This window comes from Arachis hypogaea, chromosome 12, assembly GCF_003086295.3.
Source record: "Arachis hypogaea cultivar Tifrunner chromosome 12, arahy.Tifrunner.gnm2.J5K5, whole genome shotgun sequence".
NCBI lineage: Eukaryota > Viridiplantae > Streptophyta > Magnoliopsida > Fabales > Fabaceae > Arachis > Arachis hypogaea.
Window position 1 is genome coordinate 50,048,587 of NC_092047.1, and position 27,671 is coordinate 50,076,257.

Here is a 27,671-nt window from a genome sequence, read left to right on the forward strand (position 1 = left end):
TCGAATAAACGGTAGAGGCCATTCTCTTTATTAGGCCTTTCAGCTTTAGTGGGCATGGCTTACGTTTTGGGCCAGGGTATGAACAGTGCTCCTACTCGAGTCCGATCTCTTCATTTTGAATCGGATTCGAATATTGGCTAAAGTCGGAGATAGTCAGGTCGGTTTCTTCTTTTCAAGTTGAAAGATCGACGTGATTTTGGATTGAAAACCAACATGGTTTCAGGCTTGCCAATCGTCGCGTCTGTTGGCTTTTCGTATTGACACGTGGGGAGCAGTTACATTAGTAACGACGCGCTGTTTAAATGAGTGGGGCTTTTTACGCTTTTGCCCCTGGTGTCTTATAAGTACTTTGACCATTTCTCTCTTTCTTCTTTTTCGTCTTTCCCTATAAACTTTCTTTTTTGTCTTTCTGTGCTTTTTTCGTCTTCCAATCTTTTCGTTTTCCATCATTCGGTGCCTCAAGACGATTGGTTCTCTTTCGTTGAGAACTCCCTTCGTTTTTCTCCCCCAAAAGTTAGTTTCTCATACCTTTCACCATGTTCATACTGTTATCGTGGTCTATGCCTGATAAACTAAGTGTATTGCTTGTTCTGTGTAGTTTTTATGTATCTTTTCAACGTTCTATGCATTGAGGACCCTTGCTTTTTCTTCAAAATGTTGTTTCTCTGTGGCTGTGCTTTTAAAGAAACTTCCTTTGTTTCGAACTTGCTAGTGATGATTCTTTTTCTTTTTGTGTAATGTAGGTATTCCGTACATCGCACCTTTGTTTTCAAAAAATGTCTTCCCATATTTTTGATGATTTGTTGCAATGGATAGATTCCTTTGTCCTTGTGTCCAACCCCATTGTCGATAATATTTTTGTAAAAGAACTTTGTAAGCATCAAAGGATCTGTAATTTTGTTGAGGACGAAGCCAAATATGAAATAATTGCCCCTAACCCTGAGGACCGAGTTTGTTCTAGGAGGTTACAAAGTCAGAGCCTCATTTTATTTTTTTGTATGACTGTTTATTTACTCGTTTGGGGGTTACCTTGCCCTTTTCTGATTTTGAGATAGAAGTGTTGTCCCACTGTAGGGTGGCTCCTTCCAAACTTCATCCCAATTTTTGGAGGTTCCTTAAGATTTACCAGCTTACAAGCCATGAACTTGGATTTTCGATCTCTTTAAGAATCTTTTTTTATCTTTTCCATTTGACGAAGTCTTTTAGTGCTTTGAATAAACAAAACAAGCAACAATGGGTTTCTTTCTAGGCTATCCAAGGTCGGAAAGTATTCTCTATATTTGATGAGTCATTTCATGACCTTAAAAACTTCTTTTTCAAGGTTTGAGAGGTTAAGGGTCACCATCCCTTTTTCTTGAATGAAGCCAATGAACCTCGGTTTCAATTGTATTGGGCGGAGGCAACCCCTGTTGAAAAATGTAATTTGGTAGTTTGGATGAGGTCGAGGAAGCTGCAGTCGATTTTTTTCGAGAGGCTTGGGGAAGGGCTCCAAACCTTGACACCAAAAAATTTCTACTCGGGACTCCGAGCTTTGTCCGTACTGAACTAGGTAGCCTTCTTTATTGTTATTATCTAGGCAATTACCATTTTTCCGACTTGTTATTGATGTCCTTTCCTTTCTTTTTGTAGTAAAAATGAAAAGCGGGTCTTTAGCATATCAAAAGGTCTAGGAGGCGAAGAGAAATGCCCGTGCCCGAGCTGTTCAGCTGCAGAAGAGTAGCAAGTCGAGTACGTCTTCCTCTCAAAGCAAATCGGTAAACCCTTCTCTTTCTCCTCCCCTTCCTCCTCCTTCTCTAGCTCTTACTCCTCCAGTTCTTCCCTTTTCGGTGCCGACCTCTAAAAAGAGGAAGACTGTTGATGAGCGGATAATTTATATGCTTTTTGGCATTATTTTTAGTATATTTTTAGTATATTTTAATTAGTTTTTATTATATTTTTATTATTTTTTATTTAAAAATCACATTTCTGGACTTTACTATGAGTTTGTGTGTTTTTCTGTGATTTCAGGTATTTTCTGGCTGAAATTGAGGGACCTGAGCAAAAATCTGATTCAGAGGCTGAAAAAGGACTGCAGATGCTGTTGGATTCTGACCTCCCTGTACTCAAAGTGGATTTTCTGGAGCTACAGAAGCCCAATTGGCGCGCTCTCAATTGCGTTGGAAAGTAGACATCCTGGGCTTTCCAAAAATAGATAATAGTCCATACTTTGCCCAAGATTTGATGGCCCAAATAGGCATTCCAAGTCAGCTCAAGAATTCTGGTGTTTAACTCCAAAACTGGCACAAAAGCTGGAGTTAAACGCCCAAACTGGCACAAAAGCTGGCGTTTAACTCCAAGAAAACTCTCTACACATGAAAGCTTCAATGCTCAGCCCAAGCACATACCAAGTGGGCCCTGAAGAAGATTTCTGCATTAATCACTTATTTCTGTAACCCTAGGCTACTAGTTTTCTATAAATAGGACCTTTTGCTATTGTATTTTCATACTTTTGGATCTTTGAGAAGCCTTATGCTATCTTAGACACGTTTGGAGGCTGGCCATTCGGCCATGCCTAGACCTTGTTCTTATGTATTTTCACCGGTGGAGTTTCTACACACCATAGATTAAGGTGTGGAGCTCTGCTGTTCTTCATGAATTAATACAAAGTACTATTATTTTTCTATTCAACTCAAGTCTATTTCTTCTCCAAGATATTCATTCGCACCCAAGAACATGATGAATGTGATGATTATGTGACACTCATCACCATTCTCACCTATGAACGCGTGACTGACAACCACTTCCGTTCTACATGCAAACAAGCTTGAATGTGTATCTCTTGGGTTTCTAATCTAAGATTGGAACCTTCGTGGTATAGGCTAGAATTATTGGTAGCCATTCCTAAGATTCGGAACGTCTAAACTTTGTCTGTGGTATTCTGAGTAGGATCTGGGAAGGGATGACTGTGACGAACTTCAAACTCGCGATTGTGGGGTGTGTGACAGACGCAAAAGGATCAATGGATTCTATTCCGACATGATCGAGAACCGACAGATGATTAGCCGTGCGGTGACAGCGCATTTGGAATGTTTTCACTGAGAGGACGGGAAGTAGCTATTGACAATGGTGATGCCCAACATAAAGCTTGCCATGGAAAGGAGTATGAATGATTGGAAGAAGGCAATAAGAAAGTAGAGGTTCAGGAGGAACAATGCATCTTCATACGCTTATATGAAATTCCAACCAAAGAATTACATAAGTATCTCTATCTTTATTTTATGTTCTATTTATCTTTTAATTATCAATTCTCCATCACCATCTGAATTCGCCTGACTGAGATTTACAAGGTGACCATAGCTTGCTTCAAGCCAACAGTCTCCGTGGGATCGACCCTTACTCACGTAAGGTATTACTTGGACGACCCAGTGCACTTGCTGGTTAGTTGTGCAGAATTGTGACAAAGTGTGATTCACGTTTAAGAGCCCCAAGTCCTTTGGCGCCATTGTTGATGATCACAATTTCGCGCACCAACTGCAGAATCCAATGTCCTTAGCATTAATGATGCTGGGTTTGATGGGGTGAAGTTTTGCAAGAGGCACGTTCTTCCTCATAGTTTTATTTCCATGGACGATGCTTCTATCAAAAATCACCTCAAAGTCTTAATTCGAGGGGGGATCCGGATTGCTGGAGTATGATATGCTTTCCTTAAGGAGTTTGAAAAGGCTCTTCTAAATGCTAGACAGCATTTTTTGGAGGCCCTTCATTCCGAGGTGGCTACTCTTAAGGAGGCTGAGAAGGGGTTGGAAGAGGAAAAAATAAGATTGGAGGCCGAACTCTTCAAAGCTCTAGATAGGGAGAGGGAGTCTGCCGCTTCCTGTGCTTTGGCTGAGAACTTGCTAAAAAAGCCTCAAGAAAGTCATGATAGGGATTTTAGGGAGAATCTAAAGTTGAAAAAGAAGATGGAGCAGCTGAGGGAGTGTTACATAGACTTGGAGGAGTCGGTTGTGGAAGGGACGGAAGAGGTGTTCAGGGTGTTAAAGGACCAGGTTCGGGTTATTGCTCCCAATCTTGACCTGTCTCCTCTTCATCCTGATAAGGTTGTAATCGAGGGGAAAATTGTCTTTCCTCCTCATCCTCCCGCTGACTCCGAGTTGAAGACGGCTGTGCAGCGCTTCTCCTCGTGAGGTCAGTCCATCCGAGGGGCTTTTGCTGAGTTCATCTGCTCATCCTAAGGCCGTTCCGACTTCTGTTGCCGAATAGATTCCTCCGACCCCTCCAACTTCTGCTGCTAACCCGTCGTCCTTTCCTGTCGACTATTCAAACTCTCTAATTGGCTCTGTTTGATGTTTCTGTTAAGGCCCGGCTTGTGGGATCTTTTTTATGAACTCTTTTATGTATATTTTTGGCATTTGTGTTGGCCTATGACTTTCGATCTCTTAAAGGGATCTTTAACAACAGCTACTATTAATTTTTTAGATGCTTGATGCCTAGGTATCTTAGGTTAGTTTCACAAGCCTTTTTCATTAGTTTACATTTGGTTTCATTCACTTTATTAGGCAATAAGTAAGCATTTTGATGAGAAATGTATGCATGTCTTGATTCAATCAAACATTGTTAATTATGTGCATTTTTCATGAGATTTATGCAAGATTTACTTGATGCAATGAATGATGCATTATCTTATAATTATGGCAATACATTGATGCATTTTGTTTGGTTGATGATAGGTAAGAAGAAGCCAAAGAAGAGCAAAGAAGAAGTAGAGGAGACAACGTTGGTGGCCAAAGTTGACTCACCAACGTTGCCATAAACAATGCCTATGGAGGAGGAAGCAAGGTTGGTAGCCAAAGTTGGCTCACCAACATTGCCATAAACGTTAACAAGGAAAGGAGGAAGCAACGTTGGTGGCCAAATTTGGCTCACCAACGTTGCCACAAATGTCGACAAGGAAGATAGAAGCAACTTTGGTGGCCAAAGTTGGCTCACCAACGTTGCTCACCAACGTTCCAAGCATGAAAAGCAATGTTGGTAGCCTAAAGTTGGCTCACCAACATTGCTGGCAACGTTGCAAGCAAAGGAAGTGCCAATGTTGGTGTGCCAACGTTGCCACAAATGTTGCACACCAACGTCTTCAATAAAAACTTGGAAAAATTTGATGTGACGCGTATGCGTGAAAGTGGGAAATTAGCCAGTCTCGCACACGCATGGGCGACGCACATGCGTGATATGACAAAAAGCAGCTTTGACGCGTACGCGTGGGCGACGCGCACATGTGACCAGACGAATGTTGGTGCACCAACGTTGGGTACCAACGTCAGTGGCAACGCCCAAAGTGGCTTATGCACCCAACGTTTGTGCCACCGTTAGTGCACAAACGTTGGTCACCAATGCTAGCACCAACTTTCATTCCAAATGGCACCGAAGCACGCTTGTGAACGTTAGTGAACTAACGCCAATGTCAACGTCACAAAGAGCCAATCCTAACTTGCTTCAACTAAGGCCGAAAGCCCACATCTAAAGACTTGAAGATTGATTTGGAAAGTGTATAAATAAGATAGATTTTGTAGTTAGAAAAAAAGGCTGGGAAGCAGGGACCCTAATTGGGAAACCCTGAAATCATTCTCTTTGTACTTTCTTTAGTTTCATGTACTTTTCTTTTCTTTTTGTAATTTACATGATTGAATGAAATTCTTCTTCTTCTCAATCCACTTGTTGTAGCTAAAGGATATCTTCTATGTTGATTGTGATTCACTCACTCCGGAAGGGGTTTAAATCTATTGAATGCTTATGTGAGCCTCGGAAGGGGAATCATAGGCATTATAATTGAAGCTCTATCCTTCACAATTCTCTTGACCAACACCATTCGGGAGGAATTGAGGTCTTGAGAATTTGTGTGGCTTATGGATAAGAAAATGTGCTTAACCTCTTCTCATGACAATTAGATCAAGGAATTGGCAAGATTGATTGTCTTTAGAGAGATTGAGTTGTCAAGAAATTGGGACTCAATCAATTACAATCCGCCATAGATCTACTTCATATGATTGAGAATGAAGTTGAGACCCATTTGATTCATGATGGATTATGATATCTTCAATCCCTAATGAATCTTTCTCTTTGATATTCTTCATTTTGGTTACCTTGAATTCACTTTAATTGCTTTGATTTATTGCTTCCTTGATTCCCAGCACCCGTGACCTTTTACTTTTCATGCAATTTACTTTCTAGCACCATTTACATTTGTACCTTTACTTTCTTGTAATTTAAGATTCAGCCTATTTACATTTCTTGTCATTTATGTTTCTGTCATTTACTTTTCAACATTTAACTCTCTAGTCCTTTACTTTCCAGCGTTTAAATTTCTAGTACTTTACATTTTGTTGTCTTACTTTCTTGTAATTTATATTCCGTCCATTAAATTTCACCAAACTCTTTCAAATATTAGCTTGACTAGACTCATCACCCAACTAAAGTTTCTTGATCCATCAATCCCTGTGGGATCGACCTCACTCTTGTGAGTTTTACTTCATGATGCGACCTGGTATACTTGCCGGTAGTTGTGCGGATGTGATTTCCGTGTCATCAAGTTTTTGGCGCCGTTGCCGGGAATTGATTAAGATTGACAATGTGATAAACCCCGATCTTGTGGTTTATCTTGTGCTTATTTTTGGGGATTTTACCACCTTTTCCCACATTTATTCAATGAAATAGCATGGTTTTGTAATTCTCCCTTGAATTGTGCTTAAGTGTAAAAAAATGCTTTTTAGGACCTTAAATTGGTGATTTTGATTCACTTTAATTCCATTCGATGCCTTGATGTGTTTGTTAAGTGATTTCAGGTTCAGAAGGCAAGTATCGGATGGAAGAAATGAGGAGAAAAGCATACAAAGTGGAGAATGCATGAAGAAACAAAGATTTGGGAATGCATCAATGGGCGTGCACGCGTACAAGGCGTGCACGCGCAAATGTGATTTCACATAAGGGCGCTCACGCGTACATGCCGCGTACGCGCCGATGAAGAAACAGTCAATCGATGCGCACGCGCACATGGCACACACGCGCCGATACTCTTACGTGGCCCACTTAAAGGCAAAATGCTGGGGCAATTTCTGAGCTGCCCTGGCCCAAATCCAACTTGTTTCTGAGTGTATTTCATGCAGAATTGAAGTCCAAGCAAAGGGGGAGCAATTAGTTAGTCAACATGAGCCTTTAGTTAGTTTTCTAGAGAGAGAAGCTCCCTCTTCTCTCTAGAATTAGGTTAGGATTAGGTTAAATTGTTATAGATCCATGTTTAATTCCTTGCTTTCATCTTATTTCTTTTATAGTTTCTCATGTTCATAACTTGATCTCTTTAGTTATAATGTTAATTTCTCATCTTGTTTTCATTTGTGACGATGAACTCATGTTGAATTCGGTTTACAAGTAATGCAATTTGATGTTGATGTTTCTTTCATGTTGATCTTGCTTGCTACTGTTGAGTTCTTGTTTATGATAGTTATGGGTCTCCTTAATTTTAGCATTTTGTGATGATTTCTCTTAGTGCACACTAGGTGTTTGATATAATATTCCCTTTAGTTTTTGAGTAGTTCTCTTGACCCTTGGCCTAGGCTAAGGGGATTGAGTGATCTTGAGTTCTTGGGCTTCATGGAATTGGTAATTCTAGAACCCTTGGGGATCAATTTGATAACCATTGACTCTAACCTAATACTAAGTCAATTAGTAGCTAGGTTGACTTATGGATTGATGTTGATCAAGCCATTTGACATACTCCAAGCCTAGGAGTAGACATCACGTACTTAAGGATTTAGTCAATAGACCTAATGAGCTCGGTTCCACATGATTATCAATGTTTGAATCGTTGACAAGGATAGTGATCTCGATCACCTAAGTCTTAGCCAAGGATCCTTTATTATTTGTTTTCTTCAATTGCTTGTTTGATTTATGCGTCTTGCTCATTTATTTTCTTGCCCTCTTACCAATCAAACCCCCTTTTACCCCTTCATAGCTAATAATTGACCACCTCATTGCTATCCTCGTGAGACGACCCGGAGTCCAAATACTTCGGTTAATTCTTATTGGGGTTTGTACTTGTGACAAAACCATATTTTAATTTGATGTGAGAGTTGTTTGTTGGTTTGGAGCTATGCTTACAACGAAGTAATTCCTTTCTTTAGGAAGAAAATCTAGATCGACAACGATTCTCACCCCATCAAATTAATGGCGCCGTTGCCGGGGATAGCAATGGCGCTATACTATTAACTATTGTATATATTGTGAATAGTTTGATTTTTGGTTTTGTTTGTTGGCTTTTACTTGTTGTAGGATTTTGTTTTCTTTGTTTCTTGTTAGTTTTATTTTTGTCTTCTCTTATCACCATGAATTCTCCTCACTTTGGCTATGAGTATAGTTCAAACTATGTTGTAGGAAATGGAAGCTTCAATGAGGATGTGCATCAAGGATTTGGAAATCAAAGATGGGAGGAACCCCAAACTCAAGGACAACCTTCTTGGCAACAACCCCCTCTGAACTCATATGGGTATAATCCTGATCCTAATGCATACCAATCCAATGTGTGTGATGACCCTTATTGTGATTGTCAACTACAACCACCACATGCATATGAACCCCCTCCACAACATAATTTTGAACCTCCTTACTCACAAGCCTACTACCACCATTTACCTCCATATAACCCCAACCCATACCCACTATACCAACCACCATATGAACCATATCTAGAACCACCACCTTTCCAATACCAATACTCTCATGAACCACAAGTTCCATACACACCACCTCAAGAATTTCACCAATATGAACCACCTTTTGACTATAACAACCTTCCCTCAAACAATGAATTCTCTCTTTCACCATCACCTTTCGATGAAGCCCCCTTGTTGGAATTGAAAGATCTTGAATCTCATATCTTAAGGCGACAAGAGGAGGATAAAAAGAAGTTTGCAGAGTTAAGAGCAAAAATGGCTACCATGGTAGAGGCGATTGGCAACATGGTTTCATCCCGCCTAAGCTTGGCGAGAGAGTGAACTTGAAGCTCCATGGAGAGGAGGAGGAATGAAAACAAGAAGTAAAAAAAGAGGAGGAGGTAGAAATTAGTGAACAAAAGGAAGTAGTGGTTGGATGTTTAGGATACGTTGAGCACATAAAGGAATCTCAAGTTAAAGAGCCACCTTCCACGAAGTTTGGGAGGGATGCTAAAGAGGAGAGTGATGTTGAGGAAGTGGATAGAAAGTCGAAGAAAATTCATCAAGAAGTGGATCCCATCATTAGTGAATTTTTGTCCACTTTGATCAATCCCCTTGATGATCTTGTTGAGCCTTCTTCTAGTGAATTAGAAAGCAATGTTGAGGAGGACGTGCAACTTCCAAGGCATATTGTGAATGAAGAATTGGAAGAAGAGTCCCAAGCAACAAGCCCTCCTATTTATGATGATTCCGAATCAACATATGATCCTTTTGAGCTTGATGAGTCCTTCCCCACTGTGCTTGGAATTGATGACGAGGTAGACTTCGCTAAACCTCCTGTCTATGATGAGAGTGATGGGGAGGGGGGGGAATAGAAGAAATTGGTGAAGAAGAGTGTGAACTTGAAGAAGCTTGGCGAGAAGTAAAGCTCGAAGAACCTTGCCAAGTGGTGGAAAACTCTAGAAAAGGATGGACGGGAGTGGAGCGTGCTTTGTCAAGATCATTGGGAACTCCTCCACCTATGTTATCATCTAATCCTTCATTTGAGTGGGTAAAACTTCTAACTCTCAGTTTTATTACCCCACTTGAATATGGTTTGCTTGAGATGGATGGCCAACTTAGGGCGCTTTGTGGAATTAAGCAAAAAAGGAGGATGTTTAGTGGTTGGCGTTGTAAATCTAGACTCATTATGGTTGAAAGCTCAAAATTGAAGAGCGTGGATTGGTGTAATGCTCAATTAAATGGGTCTAGGAGGATAGTCTGGTGCTTCTACGAGAATTCTGCTTTCTTGTCACCCGGACGGAATCAAGGCAATCAACTAGAAGATGGGTGCGAAGATAAGATATGGGATCCTGGATCACACCATGAAAATCGATTTTGGGAGCTCATATCCTGGAGAGAATCTCACCAAAGCTTGGTGAAAATGGTTGGGACTTCTGACAACCAATTGAAGGTCAAGCACTCTTAGAGGTTCAAGGATGAATACCGGCATAAACCACCTTGATAAGGAACCTTCCAAATGTCCAACTTAAGGACTTAAACCAAAAGTGCTTGGTGGGAGACACCCCACCATGGTAAACTCTTTCCATTCTCTTGTAGGAATAATGAATGAATAAATTGGGTTCCATTGTATATAGTTCTTTCCTCCGTAGTACATTTTGTCTTGCTTGCTAATTTTTTTATAGAATCTATGCCTTAATTAGTTTTTGCTTGGATTGCAAGTTTCCTCAATTTATTTGAAAAATCTCCAAAAATTCAAAAATTTGTTTGACTTTGCATTTTGGCTGGTTTATGAGTCCTAGAGAAGGCTAGGAGGATTTTGAGGACTTCTTAGTGCTTTATGTAAAAAAAATGAATGAAAAGAATGAAAATTGAGCAGCCACGCGCAAGCGCATAGCGCGCGCGCGTCGGCTGCGCCTTTGAGCTTTATGGGCCAAGGACCAGAGAGTTGTGCCACTTTTGGGCCAACTCTGTGCCTTAACCCACGCGGACGCGTGTTGTACGTGTCCACGTCCCTTTGCGTTTCCCATACCCACGCGTAGGCGCACTTTGTGCCTCCGCGCCTCACCATCATTCAACTCATCCACGCGCAAGCGCACAGTGTGCGCGCGTGGATTCATTTTTGCATCACCCAGGCCAAAGGGCCCGAGAGTTATGCCAACTCTGGGCCCCTTTTGTGCCTCTGGCCCAGCACACCCGCGCGGACGTGCACCGTACGCGTTCGCGCCCATTGGCAATTCTCTCATCTACGTGCGGGCGCATATGGCGCTTCCGCGCCACTTCCTTATTCTCCCACCCACGCGGGTGCGCACGGTGCGCGCACGCGTGGATTTAAAAAATCCCATTTAACTAGGGACACGAAAGCCCTAGCGCAGTCGTGCCCCAACCCTCTTCTTCTCTCCAACGTTCCATTTCTTCTTCTCCCTCCATTTTCAACCATCATCCCTGCGACCTCCGGCGAAGCACCACCGTCGCCGTACACACACCCTCTCTCTCTCTCTCTCTCTCTCTCTCTCTCCATTCTCACCCCTCTGCTCTCTCTCTATCTCACCCGTTCTCCCTGTTCTGTTTCTGTTTTTTCATCTCGCCAGCAACCTGCGCCGCCACCGCGACCAAGAGCGCCGCCATGAGTACCGCTGCTGGCAGTGCTTCCGTGCTGTTTCCCCTGTCAGTTTTCCCTTCCTACATTTCTGCTTCTTCTCTGTCTTCCTGGTTTTTGCCTTCCCCTGTTCTGTTTCCTTTACTGTTATATTAATTATGTAATTAGCTTAGTTAGTTAGAATTGCATGTTAGTTGATTAGGTGGTTAGAGAACCTGGGCTGAGTAATGGATTTAGGTTTGTTTGAACAATGATGATGATTGAAAGTGTTGCCATCCATTGATTTTCCTGCTTTGTTTGTGCTGTACGTTTGGCTGGTTTAATGCTGCTGTGTCATGCCTGGTGATACTGAGTCTTGTTCTAATTTGAACCCAATTCCCTGAATTCAATCTGGTTTGAAGTGTTGGAATTCAGATTGCTTGCTTATTGAATGGTTCATTGTTGATGGAGTGATGCTGTTTTTCTCGAATTCAAATTGAATTGTCAACTGCTCCACTTCAATTTTCCATTGTATTCTTGTTTCAAGACCCTGTTATTGCTGAATTTCTATTTTATTTTGTTCATGATTCCATTCTGGTGCTGTGCTGAAAGCTAGTATTTTCTGCATTGTTTAAAGAAAGAATGCTGTTTGTAGCTGGCTGGTTTGGTTTGAATTGATTTCTGATGTTTGCTGCTAAAGATTGGCTATTTGTTCAATTCATATGAACTCATACATAGTTTTTGTGCTTTTGATTTTTAATGAATTCATATGGAAATTGATTTGACTGTTTGAATTTGGAAAATAGCCAATTTACTGTTGAAATACTGCCAGATTTTTCCTAACCATCTTTCATGAAATGACATTGTTTTGATTGATGCAACAAACTTCTATTTGACGATCTCTGTGTCAATAGAACTTTGTTAGCTAAATGGTTTGGGAAACTCCTCAAGAACAAGTTTTGGTCATGTTTATCATATTCTTTGCTTATTATTCATGCTGATTTGCTTATATGCATTGAATAGTTTGAATGAATTTTTCAGATTGGCCATCACTTGTAACTCTTTTAAGATTTTGTGCCTCTTTTGCATGAACACACAAGTTGAAGGTTTTCAAACTATGTGGCTGATTTAATTCACTTTATTCATACATAATTTACATTAAGCCACATAGATCATAAGATTTTCCACTCTTGTCTCAACTTGTGACTTTTATGCATCAGTGAATTTGGTGTTGAATACTTCTTGAGTGACTCATTCTTTAATGTTTTGACTTTACCAACACCAATTCATATAATTCTAGTGATCTTTACATTGATTGATGACTTGTTTTCATATTAGTTGCTTTTTAGCAATATTATATTTCATCATCAATGACTATATGCATTTCATGATTGTGAGTATGCTTGCAACCCTGTTTTGTACACTTCTTTCGATTGAGCCGATAATGGTCATATCACTAATTTTTGAACTAATTTCTAATTCTAACTTGATTAACCAACTGATTTCTTCCTTTTGTTTTGAACATAACTCATTAAGCATTCTTTTTGAATATGGCATTTTTTAGGCTCAATGAACAAGTATTGTGCAATTATGGGTTGAATTCTTGGTTTGTGACTTTGCTTGAATTTTAAACTCTGTTACTTGCATTCCAAGAATTCTCTTTTCTTCACTCACTTCATGAATATGTTTCACTTTGAGTACTATACATCTATTTGGCTTATTGCTTATATAATATTACATCTGTTTTTCAGGATGTCAGATAAAGGAAAAGCTATAGCCACTACTTCAAAGAAGAGAAAGCGCTCTAAAGCCTCTACCCCTTCACCTTACGCGAACTATGCTAAGAACCCTCTGAATGATATGGACGAAGAGAATCAGCTACTTCCATCCACTGACCCGATCAAATTCCCCAACCTCTACTGTGAGCTTCGCTTCCCACTCAAATTTCGGAAGGCGAACTTGAATATTGAAAAGAAACTGGTCCTTCTGATTATGAGAAAATTTGTTGTTGGTCTATATTTTCTTCTTATAGAAAGAATTACTTCGTTGTAAGCATAGCTCCAAACCAACAAACAATTCTCACATAAAAAAAATATTGGTTGTCACATGTACAAACCCCAATAAAAATTAACCGAAGTATTTGATTTGGAATTGCAATGAAGTGTTTAATTATTGGCTATGAAGGGGATAAGGGGTTTGGTTTGGTAAAGGGACAATAAAATAAATGGCAAGAAAACTTAAATGACAAGAAAAGTAAAAAGAGCAATTAAAGAAAGCAATTAATAAAGAGAGACATTCATGGCAAGGTTTGAGATCATAGGCTTTCTATCCTAGTCATTAATCATAACAATACTTAACAAGAATTTATCTTATTTCGTCATCTCCAACATTGGAAGAAGATATAGGTTATCTTCCATGAGAGAAAAGTATAGTCCAAAATAATTCCGTTGTTAGTAACCGTTGTTAGTATAGTCCAAACCAATAGTCAATCCTCGAATCAAATTAAATTTGGTTGTCACAAGTAACGAACCCCAAATAAGAATTAACCGAAGTATTTGAACTCTGGGTCGTCTCACAAGAAATTACAATGAAGTGCTCAATTATTGGCTTTAAAGGGGTAAGGGGTTTTGATTTTGTGTTTTGGAAAGAAAAGTAAATGAACAATGAACTAATAAAATAAAGGAAAGTACTCTTGGCTAGACATAGGTAATTGAGATTACCATCCTTGTCTACAAACCAAATATTGACAATTATGAGGAACCGAGCTCATTAAGTCTACTTCCAAAAGCCTAAAGTACGTAATATCTACTCCTAGACTTGAAGTACGTCAAATGGATTTGATCACATCAACCTATAAGTCCCAACCTATCTACTAATTAGATTAGTAGTGGATTGGTGTCAATGAGTATTGATGAGCGGATAATTTATACGCTTTTTGACATTGTTTTTAGTATCTTTTTAGTAGGATCTAGTTACTTTTAGGGATGTTTTCATTAGTTTTTATGTTAAATTCACATTTCTGGACTTTACTATGAGTTTGTGTGTTTTTCTGTGATTTCAGGTATTTTCTGGCTGAAATTGAGGGACTTGAGCAGAAATCAGATTCAGAGGTTGAAGAAGGACTGCTGATGCTGTTGGATTCTGACCTCCCTGCACTCAAAATGAATTTTCTGGAGCCACAGAACTCAAAATGGCGCGCTTCCAATTGCGTTGGAAAGTAGACATCCAGGGCTTTCCAGAAATATATAATAGTCCATACTTTGGCTAAGAATAGACGACGCAAACTGGCGTTCAACGCTAGCTCTCTGCCCAATTCTGGCGTCCAGCGCCAGAAAAGGATCCAAAACCAGAGTTGAACGCCAGAAATGGATCAAAACCTGGCGTTCAACTCCACAAATGGCCTCTGCACGTGTAAAGTTAGAGCTCAGCCCAAGCACACACTAAGTGGGCTCCGGAAGTGAATTTATGCATCAATTACTTACTCATGTAAACCCTAGTAGCTAGTTTATTATAAATAGGACCTTTTACTATTGTATTAGACATCTTTGAACGCATTGTTCTTAGACCATGGGGGCTGGCCACACGGCCATGCCTGGACCTTCACTTATGTATTTTCAAACGGTAGAGTTTCTATACTCCATAGATTAAGGTGTGGAGCTCTGCTGTTCCTCAAAGATTAATGCAAAGTACTACTGTTTTCTATTCAATTCATCTTACTTCGCTTCTAAGATATCCATTCACACCCAAGAACGTGATGAAGGTGATGATTATGTGTGACACTCATCATCCTTCTCCCTTATGAACGCATGCCTGACAAACACTTCTGTTCTACATGAAATAAGCTAGAATGAATATCTCTTAGATCTCCTAACCAGAATCTTCGTGGTGTAAGCTAGAATGATGGCGGCATTCAAGAGAATCCGGAAAGTCTAAACCTTGTCTGTGGTATTCCGAGTAGGATTCAATGATTGAATGACTGTGACGAGCTTCAAACTCGCGAGTGCTGGGCGTTAGTGACAAACGCAAAAGGAGGGTGAATTCTATTCCAGCATGATCGAGAACCGACAGATGATTAGCCGTGCTGTGACAGAGCATGTGAGCATATTTTTCACTGAGAGGAGGGGATGTAGCCACTGACAACGGTGATGCCCTTGCATAAAGCCAGCCATGGAAAGGAGTAAGACTGATTGGATGAAGATAGCAGGAAAGCAGAGGTTCAGAGGAACGAAAAGCATCTCCATTCGCTTATCTGAAATTCCTACCAATGATTTACATAAGTACCTCTATCCCTATTCTATTAATTATTATTCGAAAACACCATTATCAATTGATATCCGCCTGACTGAGATTTGCAAGGTGACCATAGCTTGCTTCATACCAACAATCTTCGTGGGATTCGACCCTTACTCACGTAAGGTATTACTTGGACGACCCAGTGCACTTGCTGGTTAGTTGTATCGAAGTTGTGACAAATTATGAATTGAGATTAGAGCACCAAGCTTTTGGAGCCATTACCAGAGATCACAATTTCGTGCACCAAGTTTATGGCGCCGTTGCCGGGGATTGTTTGAGTTTTCGGCAAGCTTTTGGTCCGGTAACATCAGTGCCAAGTTTGATCCGGCAACAACACCAAGTTTTTGGCGCCGTTGCCAGGGAATGTTCCAGTATGGACAACTGACGGTTCATCGTGTTGCTCAGATTAGGTAATTTTCTTTTTGTTTTGTTTTCAAAAATTTTTCAAAAATCTTTCAAAAATTTTTCTTTTGTTTTCGAAAAAAAAATATATAATAAATAAATATAATAATAAAAATAATGTTTTCAAAAATAAATTATTCTATGGCTTCAAAATTTTTAAGAATGAATTCTAGTGTTTCATGAAACATGTTGAATCCTATCTGGCTGTAAAGCCATACCCAAACTGCTTTGGGATTGGTATTCAACTAATCACTCCAGTCCATGTAATTATATACTAAAGCTTGGCTGGCTATTAAGCCATGCCTGACCCTTTGATTGGAGCTTTAGAACATAAGATTCCTGGAATTCATATTAAAAATTTTGGAATCCTTATTTTTCTTTTCCAAAATAGTTTTTCGAAAAATATAAAATAAAAATCCAAAAAATTTAGAAAATCATAAAAATCAGAAATATTTTTGTGTTTCTTGTTTGAGTCATGTGTCATGTTATAAGTTTGGTGTCAATTGCATATGCATCTTGCATTTTTTCGAAAATTCATGCATTCATAGTGTTCTTCATGATCTTCATGTTGTTCTTGGTAAGTCTTCTTGTTTGATCTTGATGATTTTTTGTTTTGTGTTGTATAGTATTTTTCATATGCATTCTTGAATTCCTAGTGTCTAAGCATTAAAGAATTCTAAGTTTGGTGTCCTGCATGTTCTCTTTGCATTAAAAATTTTTCAAAAATATGTTCTTGATGTTCATCATGATATTCACGGTGTTCTTGGTGTTCATCTTGACATTCATAGCATTCTTGCATACATTCATAGTTTTGATCTAAAATTTTCATGCATTGCATCATTTTAGTGTTTTTCTCTCTCATCATAAAAATTCAAAAAAAAAAAATATCTTTCCCTTTTTCTCTCATCAAATTCGAAAATTTGAGTTGACTTTTTCAAAAATTTTTAAAATCAAGTTGTTTCTTATGAGTCAAATCAAATTTTCAATTTGAAAATCTTATCTTTTTCAAAATCTCTTTCAAAAATCAAATCTTTTTCAAAATTCTTAGTTATTTTCGAAAATAACATAATCAATCAATGTTTTGATTCAAAAATTTGAAGTTTGTTACTTGCTTGTTAAGAAAGATTCAAACTTTAAGTTCTAGAATCATATCTTGTGATTTCTTATGAATCAAGTCATTAATTGAGATTTTAAAAATCAAATCTTTTTCAAAACTAATTTCTAAAAATATCTTCTTATCTTACCTTTTTCAAAAAGTTGGTTTCAAAATATCTTTTCTAACCTCCTAACTTCTTATCTTTTCAAAAAAAAATTTGTTTCAACTAACTAACTAACTTTTTGTTTGTTTCTTAACTTTTTCAAAACTACCTAACTAACTCTCTCTCCCGAATTTTCGAAAATATCTCCCCCCTTTTTCAAAAATTTCTCTTTAATTAACTAATTATTTTTATTTTTATTTTTGATTTTAAAAAATTTTTTTCGAAAAATACTAACATTTTTCAAAAACCATTTTCGAAAATCACTAACACTTTTTCAAAAATATTTTTCGAAAATTCTCCCTCTCCCATCTTATTCTATTTATTTATTCATTTACTAACATCTCATCTCACATATCAACCCTCCTCACAGTTGTGTTTCTTCCATTACATTACATTCTTCATCTCCCCCTCTTTTCTTCCACTCACAAAGGGATCCCTATACTGTGGTATAAAGGGTCTCTATTATTATTATTTTTTCTGTGCCCTCTTCTTTGTCATATGTGCAGGAGCAAGGACAAAAATACTCTTGTTGAAGCAGATCCAGAACCTGAAAGGACTCTGAAGAGAAAATTAAGAGAAGCTAAATTACAACAATCCAGAGATAACCTTTCAGAAATTTTCGAACAGGAAGAGGAGATGGCAGCCGAAAATAATAATAATGCAAGGAGGATGCTTGGTGACTTTACTGCACCTAATTCCAATTTACATGGAAGAAGCATCTCCATTCCTGCCATTGGAGCAAACAACTTTGAGCTGAAACCTCAATTAGTTTCTCTGATGCAGCAGAACTGCAAGTTTCATGGACTTCCATCTGAAGATCCTTTTCAGTTCTTAACTGAATTCTTGCAGATATGTGATACTGTTAAGACTAATGGAGTAGATCCTGAAGTCTACAGGCTCAAGCTTTTCCCCTTTGCTGTAAGAGACAGAGCTAGATTATGGTTGGATTCTCAACCCAAAGACAGCCTGAACTCTTGGGATAAGCTGGTCACGGCTTTCTTAGCCAAGTACTTTCCTCCTCAAAAGCTGAGCAAGCTTAGAGCTGATGTTCAAACCTTCAAACAGAAAGAAGGTGAATCCCTCTGTGAAGCTTGGGAAAGATACAAACAGTTGACCAAAAAGTGTCCTTCTGACATGCTTTCAGAATGGACCATCCTGGATATATTCTATGATGGTTTATCTGAGCTATCAAAGATGTCACTGGACACTTCTGCAGGTGGATCCATTCACCTAAAGAAAACGCCTGCAGAAGCTCAAGAACTCATTGACATGGTTGCTAATAACCAGTTCATGTACACTTCTGAAAGGAATCCTGTGAATAATGGGACGCCTGTGAAGAAGGGAGTTCTTGAAGTTGATACTCTGAATTCCATATTGGCTCAGAACAAAATATTGACTCAGCAAGTCAATATGATCTCTTAGAGTCTGAATGGAATGCAAGCTGCATCCAACAGTACTCAAGAGGCTTCTTATGAAGAAGAAGCTTATGATCCTGAGAACCCTGCAATAGCAGAGGTGAATTACTTAGGTGAACCTTATGGAAACACCTATAACTCATCATGGAGAAATCATCCAAATTTCTCATGGAAGGATCAAAAGCCTCAACAAGGCTTTAATAATGGTGGAAGAAACAGGTTTAGCAATAGCAAGCCTTTTCCACCATCAACTCAGCAACAGACAGAGAACTCTGAACAAAATACTTCTAATTTAGCAAACTTAGTCTCTGATCTGTCCAAGGCCACTGTAAGTTTCATGACTGAAACAAGGTCTTCCATTAGAAATTTGGAAGCACAAGTGGGCCAGCTGAGTAAAAGGATCACTGAAATCCCTCCTAGTACTCTCCCAAGCAATACAGAAGAGAATCCAAAAGGAGAGTGCAAGGCCATTGACATAAGCACCATGGCCGAACCTGTGAGGAGAGGAGAGGACATGAATCCCAAGGAGGAAGACCTCCTGGGACGTCCAGTGATCAATAAGGAGCTTCCCTCTGAGGAACCAAAGGACTCTGAGGCTCATCTAGAGACCATAGAGATTCCATTGAACCTCCTTATGCCCTTCATGAGCTCTGATGAGTATTCCTCTTCTGAAGAGAATGAGGATGTTACTGAAGAGCAATCTGCCAAGTTTCTTGGTGCAATCATGAAGCTGAATGCCAAATTATTTGGCATTGATGCTTGGGAAGTTGAACCTCCCTTGTTTATCAATGAACTAAGTGATTTGGATCAACTGACATTGCCTCAGAAGAGTCAGGATCCTGGGAAGTTCATAATACCTTGTACCATAGGCACCATGATCTTTAAGGCTCTGTGTGACCTTGGTTCAGGAATAAACCTCATGCCCCTCTCTGTAATAGAGAAACTGGGAATCTATGGGGTGCAAGTTGCTAAAATCTCATTAGAGATGGCAGACAATTCAAGAAAACAGGCATATGGACAAGTAGAGGACGTATTAGTAAAGGTTGAAGGCCTTTACATCCCTGCTGATTTCATAGTCCTGGATACTGGAAAGGAAGAAGATGAATCCATCATCCTAGGAAGACCTTTCCTGGCCACAGCAAGAGCTTTGATTGATGTTGACAGAGGTGAATTAGTCTTTCAATTGAATGGGGACTCCCTTGTGTTTAAAACTCAAGGATCTCCCTCTGCAACCATGGAGAGGAAGCATGAAAAGCTTCTCTCAAAGCAGAGTCAACCCAAGCCCCCACAGTCAAACTCTAAGTTTGGTGTTTGGAGGCCACAACCAAACTCTAAGTTTGGTGTTGAACTCCCATATCCAAACTCTAAGTTTGGTGTTGGAGAGTTTCAACAAAGCTCTGCACATCTGTGAGGCTCCATGAGAGCCCACTGTCAAGCTATTGACATTAAAGAAGCGCTTGTTGGGAGGCAACCCAATGTTTATTTATCTAACTCTATTATTTTTGTTTTTCATGTTTTCTTAGGTTAATGATCATGTGGAGTCAACCCAATGTTTATTTATCTAACTCTATTAAGAACCCTGGACACCTCTAATTGGGGACTTTAGCAAAGCTGAGTCACAATCTGAAAAGGTTCACCCAATTATGTGTCTGTGGCATTTATGTATCCGGTGCTAATACTGGAAAACAAAGTGCTTAGGGCCACGGCCAAGACTCATAAAGAAGCTGTGTTCAAGAATCATCATACTGAACTAGGAGAATCAATAACACTATCTGAACTCTGAGTTCCAATAGAAGCCAATCATTCTGAACCTCAATGGATAAAGTGAGATGCCAAAACTATTCAAGAGGCAAAAAGCTATAAGTCCCGCTCATATGATTGAAGCTATGTTTCATTGATAGTTTGGAATTTATAGTATATTCTCTTCTTTTTATCCTATTTGATTTTCAGTTGCTTGGGGACAAGCAACAATTTAAGTTTGGTGTTGTGATGAGCGGATAATTTATACGCTTTTTGACATTATTTTTAGTATCTTTTTAGTAGGATCTAGTTACTTTTAGGGATGTTTTCATTAGTTTTTATGTTAAATTCACATTTCTGGACTTTACTATGAGTTTGTGTATTTTTCTGTGATTTCAGGTATTTTCTGGCTGAAATTGAGGGACTTGAGCAGAAATCAGATTCAGAGGTTGAAGAAGGACTGCTGATGCTGTTGGATTCTGACCTCCCTGCACTCAAAATGGATTTCTGGAGCCACAGAACTCCAAATGGCGCGCTTCCAATTGATTTGGAAAGTAGACATCCAGGGCTTTCCAGAAATATATAATAGTCCATACTTTGGCCAAGAATAGACGACGCAAACTGGCGTTCAACGCTAGCTCTCTGCCCAATTCTGGCGTCCAGCGCCAGAAAAGGATCCAAAACCAAAGTTGAACGCCAGAAATGGATCAAAACCTGGCGTTCAACTCCACAAATGGCCTCTGCACGTGTAAAGTTAGAGCTCAGCCCAAGCACACACCAAGTGGGCCCCGGAAGTGAATTTATGCATCAATTACTTACTCATGTAAACCCTAGTAGCTAGTTTATTATAAATAGGACCTTTTACTATTGTATTAGACATCTTTGAACGCATTGTTCTTAGACCATGGGGGCTGGCCACACGGCCATGCCTGGACCTTCACTTATGTATTTTCAAACGGTAGAGTTTCTACACTCCATAGATTAAGGTGTGGAGCTCTGCTGTTCCTCAAAGATTAATGCAAAGTACTACTGTTTTCTATTCAATTCATCTTACTTCGCTTCTAAGATATCCATTCACACCCAAGAACGTGATGAAGGTGATGATTATGTGTGACGCTCATCATCCTTCTCCCTTATGAACGCATGCCTGACAAACACTTCTGTTCTATATGAAATAAGCTAGAATGAATATCTCTTAGATCTCCTAACCAGAATCTTCGTGGTATAAGCTAGAATGATGGCGGCATTCAAGAGAATCCGGAAAGTCTAAACCTTGTCTGTGGTATTCCGAGTAGGATTCAATGATTGAATGACTGTGACGAGCTTCAAACTCGCGAGTGCTGGGCGTTAGTGACAAATGCAAAAGGAGGGTGAATCCTATTCCAGCATGATCGAGAACCGACAGATGATTAGCCGTGCTGTGACAGAGCATGTGAGCATATTTTTCACTGAGAGGAGGGGATGTAGCCACTGACAATGGTGATGCCCTTGCATAAAACCAGCCATGGAAAGGAGTAAGACTGATTGGATGAAGATAGCAGGAAAGCAGAGGTTCAGAGGAACGAAAAGCATCTCCATTCGCTTATCTGAAATTCCTACCAATGATTTACATAAGTACCTCTATCCCTATTCTATTAATTATTATTCGAAAACACCATTATCAATTGATATCCGCCTGACTGAGATTTGCAAGGTGACCATAGCTTGCTTCATACCAACAATCTCCGTGGGATTCGACCCTTACTCACGTAAGGTATTACTTGGACGACCCAGTGCACTTGCTGGTTAGTTGTATCGAAGTTGTGACAAATTATGAATTGAGATTAGAGCACCAAGCTTTTGGAGCCATTACCAGAGATCACAATTTCGTGCACCAAGTATCAAATTGACCAGTAAGGGTTCTCAAATCACCAAATCATTGAGACCCAATGACTCAAGGTCACTCAATTCCCTTAGCCTAGGCCAAGAGTGAAGGAAACTACTCAAAAACTAGTAAAAGCATTTTAACAAACACCTAGAGTGCAAAAAAAGTAAACATCATCAATTGCAAGAATTAGTAAAACCCATAACTATCATAAGCAAGAAATCAACAATAACAATGAAGATGAACATAGAAGAGCATGGAAACATAAAATTGCATTAAAGAAAAATAAGATCCAACAATTGTTCATAAACATAAAAGAGAGCAAAACAAGAAATTAACAAGAGAAACTAAGAAGATTAAGACAATAGAACACTAAAATGTAAGAGAATTAAGATCAAAACAAGAATTGAAAGAGAAATTTGAGAGTGATTAACCTAACTCTACCCTAATTTCTATACTAAATCTAGAGAGAGGAGAGAGCTTCTCCCTCTAGAAGTCTACTCCTAAAATATGATGAAAACTAAACTATGACTACTTGGTTCATTCCCTCTCCAATTCTTGGGTTCAATAGCATCAGAAATGAGTTGGATTGGGCCTAAATGCTTCAGAAATCGCTGGGGGCAATTTCACTTTAGTGGGCCACGAGCAGCATCGGTGCGCACGCGTACATGGCGCGTGCGCGCCCCTGAACGTGAAGCAACATATGGAAAATTTTATATCATTTCGAAACCTCAGTTGTTAGCTTTTTAGCGCAACTGAAACCGCCTCATTTGGACCTCTGTAGCTCAAGTTATGGTCGATTGAGTGCCAAGAGGTCAGGCTTGACAGCTTTACGGTTCCTTCATTTTTTCATAAGTTCTCCCACTTTGCATGCTTTTCTCCTCACTTCTTCCATCCAATACTTGCCTTATGAACCTGAAATCCCTCAACAAACATGTCAAGGCATCGAATGGAATTAAAGTGGATTAAATTTAGCTATTTTAAGGCCTAAAAAGCATGTTTTCACATTTAAGCACAAATCAAGGGAGAATTGCAAAACCATGCTATTTCATTGAATAAATGTGGGAAAAGGTGATAAAATCCCCCAAATTAAGCATAAGATGAACCACGAAATTGAAGTTTATTAAATCTCCCCACACTTAAACCAAGCATGTCCTCATGCTAAGAATAAAGAAGGACAGGAAAAGGGGTATGAACATTTATTCAATGCAAATAAACTATGTGCACCTATCTATATGAATGCAACTAAATGCAAAATGATTCTACCTACTTGGTTAAAGGTAAATCAATCTCCAAGAACACATATGAACAAGTAGGGCTAAGATCATATGACGATTCATGGATCCTACCAATTTGAATATCAAAATAAAGTACAAATAGACTTGCAAGAAGAAAAGCTCATGAAAGACGAGAACAAGGAATTGAGCATCGAACCCTCACCGGAAGTGTATCCGCTCTAGTCGCTCTAGTGTATAGGGTCGATTCACTCAATTCTCTTCTAGTCATGCTTTCTATGATTTGTTTTTCATCTAACAATCAACAATTATTCAATGCATGCATACATTCATCATGAGGTCTTATTCATAGGTTGTAATGGGGCTAGGGTAAAGCTAGGGATGTATATGGTCAAGTGAGCTTGAAATTTGAATCTTTGATTAGCCTAAGATCTCACCAAACACATATAACAACTTATATAATTCTAATACACACCCTAGGTACATATGATTCCCACTTTTCACATACTCATGCATTCTCTTTAATTCATATTCCATATGCATTGATTTTTATTGAACTTTACTTTGGGACATTTTTGTCCCCTTTTTATTTTTTTTCTCTTTTTTTTTTCTATATTTTTTCTATATATATATTTTTTTATTCATATTCCATATGCATTGATTTTTTTTTCTATATTTATTGAACTTTACTTTGGGACATTTTTTCTATATGCATTCCCTTTTTCTATATATATATTCCACATATATATATATATATATATATATATATATATATATATATATATATTTTTTTTTTTTTCCTTTATCATTTTTTTCTAAAGTATATACAAACGTATCAATGCATATGGTTTTACATATAGTGCATGAATATGTACCAAATTTCCAATATTTTCAACAAAAATAAAAACTACACTTTTACCTCAACCAATGTCCCAAGTTTCCCATACCTAAATGATACACACCCTCACTAGCCTAAGCTAATCAAAGATCCAAATTAAGGGACATTTATTATTTTTCGCTTATGGGTAGTGATGTGCTAACATTAATAACAAAAGGTATTAAATAGGCTCAAAATTGGCTAACAATAGTTGATGAAAGGTAGGCTATTTGGGTAAGTGAGCTAAATGAAATGATGGCCTCAATCATATAAATGCATGTATACAGGGAATAATGGACATAAAGAATCAAACAAATCAAAGATTACAATCATAGAAAAAGAATAATGCACACAAGAATGAAAATAAGTGGTTATATGATGTAACCACGCAATTGGGCTCAAAACTCACATGCTTGTGTTCTTAGCTCAAAAACCATGTTCCAAAATACATTCTTCCAAGCAAGTTCAACAATTTTTTTTTCAAAATTGGTAGGGTGCCCTAAAAATAATTTTTCTTGAAAAAGAAATCATCACCCTAACCAAGTAGTCCTAACATAAAAAGAAATGGTGAAATATGTACAAATTCTAACTAACATGAAACCTATCATGCAATGCAACAACTAACTAACAAAGACAAAAATTAAGAATTGGTGTTGAAAAAGGAAGTTGTTACCCATGGAGGTCGGTCGAACGACCTCCCCACACTTAGAAATTTGCACCGTCCTCGGTGCATACAAAGGAGAGCAAGGTGGATGGGTTGCTACAATTGATGAGCTCCTTCAAAAGGGTGTGTGAGTGAACTTGTTTGTTGCCCCATTTAGAAGCTTTTCCATTCCTTCCCTTCTTGGTGGCCAACCTAAAAGGAAAGAAAAAGAAAGAAAATTAAGCCTACAACAAAGATAGCAAAGCAAGTAGAACATAGGCGGGGGCTAATGCCAAATAAGAGTAAGGTTCTCACTACATGTTAGCTACGCTTGTAAGTGAGAAAATAATTCAAGCAAAGGCATATTAACTAATACTTGATGCAAGAACAAAGTCAAAGCATAGGCAAATGACATGAAGAGCATGTTGCATCAAGGTTAATCAACAATTGACACAAACAAGATTAGTGATAAGCATGAGAGCATTTGGTCCCATCCTAACTCAATGATGATGAGGTACAAAAACAAGGGATCATGAGTCAGGAAGGACTAAAGCACTAATCTTGTGTGTAGAGCAAATATTACAATTAATGTCAAACAAGTCACAAAGCACCAAGATTAACCAAGAAATCCTCAACAATTGAATATAAGAATCCAACACCATTATTAAAACAAGAACTTAGAAAAGAAAACAAGAACAAGCTATAAAAACAAAATTAAAATGCAACGGGTGATAATATGCGAATGCAACATATAGAAGAAAATGAAAATAAGAAAAATAAAAAGTGGAATTTTGGAAAGAAAAGAAGAAGGGAAAGAAAGTAAGAAAGGAAGAAAGGAAGAGAAAGAAAGAGGAAGAAACTAGAAGGAAAAGAAGAGAAGAAGGGAGAAAGAAAATAGGGCAGAACAGGGGAAAAAACAGGGCGCGGAGAGCGACGCGTACGCGTCACGCACGCGTGCGCGTGGGTGGGCAGGCATGACAAGCGACGCGTATGCGCATAGCACGCATACACGTGGATGTAAAGATGGCGACCGACGCGTACGTGTCATGCACTCTTACGCGTGGTCGCAGGCACAGAATAGGCACCACTTTGGCACAACTCTCTGGTTTTTGTACCAGGAGTGCATATGCAACACCGGCGCGCGCGCGCGCATAGCACGCTCGCGCGCGGATTCCCTTTTTTTTTTCTTTTAAGAAGCTTAGGATAAAAACAAGGTACTCTCCTAATCTACAAGCATTCTAAAATAATCAAAAATCAAATTTAACAAAAATTCTTTTTGGTTTTTGAAAAATTTTCAAATACACTAAAAACATAACTTATACTACAAGCAAAACACTACTTAATAACAACTGAACTACAACTTAAGGCACAAATCTAATCAAACAAACCAACAACCAAAATATTAAAACAAGAGTATGCAAAGAAGAAAACTACCTAACAATGGCAACCCAATTCATCCATTGATTATATTTACAAGAGAATGGAAAGAGTTTACCATGGTGGGGTGTCTCCCACCTAGCACTTTTAGTTTAAGTCCTTAAGTTGGACATTTGGGAAGCTCCTTGTCATGGTGGCTTATGCTTGAACTCATCTTGAAACTTCCACCAATGCTTGGACTTCAAGTAAGCTCCAAAATTCAAGATCAAGCCTTGATGAAGTTCTACACAAGCTAAGAGCTTCCAAAATTGGTCTTCATATATTTCCGGATCCCAAATCTTGTTTCTACACCCATCTTCAAGTTGATCATCACAATTCTAATTAGGTGACAAGTGATCCGAATTCTCAAGTAAACACCAAAGCATCTTCCTAGACCCCTTTAGTTGAGAACTATACCAACCATTGCACTTAGGCTTTGAGTTTTCAACCATAACAAACCTTGATTGGCATTTTCACCCACTAATAAATTCTCTTTTGCTCTTAACCCCACAAAGAGCTCTAAGTTGTCCATCCGTCTCAATCAAACCATATTCAAGTGGGAAAGTAAAGATTAGAGATAAGAATTTTACCCACTTGAATATTATGTTGGATGGTGACTTAGGAAGGGACGTCTCCAATGGTCTTGTAAGTTCCATTCCCTTGTGCTCTTCTTTGAATACCTCCACCTCTTGGCAAGCTTCTTCCATGTTCACCTCTTGACAAGACTCTTCATGTCCAATTACTTCCTCACCAACCTCTTCTAACTCTTCTCCATTCTTCATATCAAAACTTGGAGGTAATGTGGAACTTGTCTCAACATCCACCTCAAATTCAAGAGGAGAAGATTTCTCAAATACCAAAGGATCATGTGTTGGTGTGGCCTCATCTCCAAGAGGAAGATTTGTTAATTGATCACCTTCTTTCAATTCTTTATCATTCATTATATGCTTATGAGGTTGCGCATTATCCTCCTCAACACCAAATTCAAGCTCATTGGAAGAAGGTTCAAAAACTTCCACAAAATCATCAACAATGTCAGTTGGTGTGGAAGTGCTCTCAAGTTTGAAATCCACCTCTTGTTCAACTTCCTTTAACTCTTCAACCACTTCTTCTTTTTCAACCATCTCTTCCTCCTCCACTTGTTGCAAGACATACCCCATCTCCTTGTCCTCATGTTGAGATTCTAAAATCTCCTTCATACTCCTCTCTTCGGTTGATTTCTCACATTCATCTGTGGAGATGCTTTGCTTGTTGCATGAGTCCCATGAGTC

General features: G+C 38.8%; 1 non-coding gene across 1 annotated transcript; it reads right to left on the reverse strand.

The window, feature by feature from the left end:
- Positions 1 to 18,242: 18,242 nt before the first annotated feature.
- On the reverse strand, positions 18,243 to 18,350 carry LOC112732088 (small nucleolar RNA R71). Its single transcript, XR_003167826.1, has one exon. It is a non-coding gene; the product is annotated as a small nucleolar RNA R71 (small nucleolar RNA).
- Positions 18,351 to 27,671: the final 9,321 nt, after the last annotated feature.